Source organism: Poromitra crassiceps (genome assembly GCF_964638095.1).
Source record: "Poromitra crassiceps genome assembly, chromosome: 5".
In the NCBI taxonomy this organism is placed as follows: Eukaryota; Metazoa; Chordata; class Actinopteri; order Beryciformes; family Melamphaidae; genus Poromitra; species Poromitra crassiceps.
Genome location: NC_139642.1, coordinates 42,944,980 through 42,948,948, shown reverse-complemented (window position 1 = coordinate 42,948,948; position 3,969 = coordinate 42,944,980). Strand labels below are relative to the sequence as shown.

Sequence of the window (3,969 nt, the reverse complement as noted above, 5' to 3'; positions counted from 1 at the left end):
GGTAAATATGCCACTTAAATTCATTAGACATCGGCTCATAAAGAGAGTAATTATTTGGAGTCCTGTGCCTCCATCCGGTTAGCGTAACACTTAATTAGGGTGAACAACTGAATGTTAACTGGCTCATTAGATGGCGGGAAACAAAGCAAATGTCACATTTCCATATAAGGGTGGTGCTGTTGCTCCGCATGGCGAGGAGTCAACAGGCCAGCCTAAACGTACAATGTATTTTTCTGCCACTATACAGTAGGTCTCACACTCACAAAAGACGGGGTTTGATTATGTCGTGAAGTAGCGTGGGATCATGGGAGTTGTCTTCACCGCCATTGCTGTTTTATTTTATTTTTATTTTTAGGTTAGCATTCCTTCGGTGTTCATTGTTCAGGTTTTTACTGGGAGCCGATACCTGCAGACGTCCAAAACAAACGGACCGTCGCAAGGGGCCCGCTAGCCGTGCTGTCGCTAACAGCTCAGTCTATTTCTAGGTGCGCAGCTTGTCTTTAGCCAAAGATTCCTTCAGTGTTCATCGTTCACATGGTTTTACCGGGAGCCAAGTAATTCGTAGAGTTCTCCTCCCAAAAACAAACAGACTCGGTAATTAGCTACAACTGGTAAAAACACTGAATAAAGCAGTTTAATTGTTAGAACTCCCTGTTTCTCCAAAGCTCTTTTTACACTGATGAAATCCCTCACAGATGACACCACACACATGCAGACACACATGCACACCACACATACACATTTGAAAGTAAATAGGAATTGAGCACGCTGCTGTGGTGTTTGGAGACTTGCAGCCTGTTGCACCAGCTGAACGTAAGTTCTGTCTTAAGTTAGGGTGTAAAGTCCACACTATCTGCTACGTTCAAACTAGTGTCCTCTAGTAAGAGAGTGGCATCAGGGGAGGACCAAAATGCGAGACTGATTAGCCAATGAACAGCCAGGAATGGGTCTCGCGCTACTTTTGCATGCTAAAATAAAGCCGATAATGTACAATTTGATTCATTTCAAGGGATGAAAAATCCTTTCAAAGTACAACACTGTCTATTTTGCTGCAACTCAACAGTGCTGCTTTTTTTTACTCAAGAGTTCCACTTTCTACTTCCTGGAAAAAAACTGGTCCATTGGCGTGAATGGAGATGTCGGAACTCTTCTATTATACGGCTCTGGTTCAAACTAGTTAGTTTGACACTAAAGTTGTGTCTTTGTTGAGTTGCACCACGGAGACGTAAGATACATCTTAACTAGTAGTCCTTAAACCTCACACTAGCCAAAATAGTGTCGCAGAAAATGACGTGTACAGTATCTGTGACCAATCAGTGAAACGCACGGTGGAAACGGTGTTTATTTACGGTTGTTTAAGTAAGTGGAGTGAAAACAGGACATGTTGCCCCCCGCAAATTAGTGCTTTCATATTTCATCAACACTAATGATGGTCTCGACCTAGTTTCAAGATGAAGACCAGACACGCTGCCTCACGCCACATGTAATCTAGAAACATAGCGACCTCAGCATCACACGTAATGCTAGCGTGACAAGTGCAGTAATCCCAGAGTGACGCGCTAATGCCGTCAGTGCAGTAGTGACGCACTTGCCTAGGTGACGGCGTTAATGTCGTCAGTACCGAAGCTATGACGTGACAGTATTTATAGCCACGCCGAGCGCACCACAGCCCTTGTTCCCTGCCCTCTAGCCGCTGCACTAAGCTGATCCAATTCCTTCTCTGGAAGCCGCGTTGCACTTCTCAAGCTGCCCATTCCTCCAGATTCTGCTACCAAGCCATCTGCTTCACGAGACCTCCCTCCAGACTCCGCTATCAAGCCATCTGCATTCACGAGACCACTCACCGTTCACTCCTGCAACATGTCGAGCTCCGAAGACGAAAAATACGAGGCGCAGTACCAATTCGAGCTGGAGGCATCCAGCTCCGACGAGGACTCGCCCGTCGATTTATCCATGCCCGGGTACGGGCCGCAACAGGCAAGCGGACGGCAGCAGGCTTCGGCAGCACCGAACGCATCTCAGACGGGGAACCTCATCGTCAAGAGCAAGCAAGCGGGGCCGGCGCGCGGCCGAGGAAAGAAAGCAAACGGGGCCAAGTCACGAGGACAAACAACTCGCAGTCGCGCAAGGGCCGAAGCAGAGAGCGCTCCGGGCACGAGCACTCGGGGGCGCGGAAGGAAGCAAACGCGCGCCCCCGCGAGGAGCGCCGCAGCCCTGGCCAAGGTATATGGCAGGCCATTAGGGTCGAAAATCCCCGTGAGGAGCGTAACAGCTCCAGCCGGGGCATACGGCAGGCCATTAGGGCCGAAAATGAAGGCGGAGCTCCAGGCCCCGAACCACACCAAGCCCTCCCGGCTGGACCTGCTGCTGGACATGCCACCCGCCGGCCCGGACGTCCAGGCGCAGCACTCCTGGAACAACGACGACTGCTCGCCCAACATCTTTGTTAAGGAAGACAACAAGCTGGTGTTCCACCGGCACCCCGTGGCGCAGAGCACGGACGCCATCCGCGGCCGGGCGGGCTACACGCGAGGACTGCACGCGTGGGAGGTCAGCTGGGCCAAGCACCAGAGGGGGTCCCACGGCGTGGTCGGAGTGGCCACGGGCGACGCGCCGCTGCATTCGGTGGGCTACACGGCCCTAGTGGGAAACAACACCGAATCCTGGGGCTGGGACCTGGGCCGGTGTAAACTCTACCACGACGGCAAGAACCACGCGGGCAGAACCTACCCCGCCTTCCTGGAACCCGACGACACCTTCATAATACCAGACTCGCTCTTAGTCGTCTTGGACATGGATGAGGGAACGTTGCGTTTCATAGTAAATGGCCATGATCTAGGGGTGGCGTTCAGAGAACTTAGGGGCAGGAAAGTGTACCCAGTAGTGAGCGCCGTGTGGGGACACTGCGAAATACGAATTCGGTACATAAACGGACTCGATGCGGAGCCCCTCCCTCTGAGGGACCTGTGCAAGCGTTCAGTGCGAGCGGCTCTAGGAAGGGAGCGCCTGAGCGAAATCCACGGACTGCCCCTGCCCCCCTCTCTCAAGAACTACCTGCTCTACCAATGACGGGGTCGATGACCACAGCTCAGTCGGGGGGAGAGCGCACTCCGGGCCCGGAGCGGCCGCAGCCATGCAATTCTCATGTCCAAGTCTCATCCATCCGCGGCCCCGTTCTGTTCGGGCCACCAAGCCATCCAGTCTCCAAGCGTCCGCTGTTCCGACCCTGCTAATCAAGCCATCATAAGCGCGGGTCCTGCTCCATCATCGTTCTCAGCACGACGCAGTTCCACGACGTGGCCGGGGAACTCGGCCCCACGATTAAATGCTATCCAGCCGGGACGGCTCGCGGCATCGCCAGCCCCGAGCGCAGGGAACGCCCGCGGAGCGCGTCCCGGACAGCAGTCGAGCGCAACGGTAACGTAATCACCTCTTTAATACATAACAGTGCCATATAATTTTAGCAACCAAATCTTAATTTCAAATCACTTCGGCGTGCTTCAAAACAATCATCTAACCATTCCCTGCGGTCCGCACGTCGGGCGCGAAGGAAACGAGCTGGGCACAAGTAGCAATGCATTCATCATAGTGAATGAACGATCTCTTGACAATCTCCGTGAACTGGTCGTTATATCCTCGCCTACAGCTAAAGAAAGACGGCGGAGCTACACTAAATGTCTCTTCATCCAATAACGTGAAATTAAATAACCTGGTGCATTCGAGAGCAAAATGAAGAGGCTAAATCTATGGAGAACTACACACATCTCTAACGTGTTAAATAATTAGGCCCAAACAATTAACATCAAACGTATTCACACATCACGCTCAAATCGCATTCATTGCATTTATTGCACAATTTACAATAGTCAACAGCCAGCCAGAATCATTGCAAACGGACGTTCAAAGCATCAGTTAGCAATAGCGTTCAGTTAATCAATGTCTAATGACAGCCAGATTCCGTTTTAACCA

General features: G+C 51.8%; 1 pseudogene across 1 annotated transcript; it reads left to right on the top strand.

Annotated features, from left to right (window-relative positions):
• The first annotated feature begins 1,860 nt into the window (after positions 1–1,860).
• On the top strand, positions 1,861–3,069 carry LOC310776492 (SPRY domain-containing SOCS box protein 1 pseudogene; annotated as a pseudogene). The gene has a single exon. The product of its transcript is annotated as an SPRY domain-containing SOCS box protein 1 pseudogene (transcript).
• Positions 3,070–3,969: the final 900 nt, after the last annotated feature.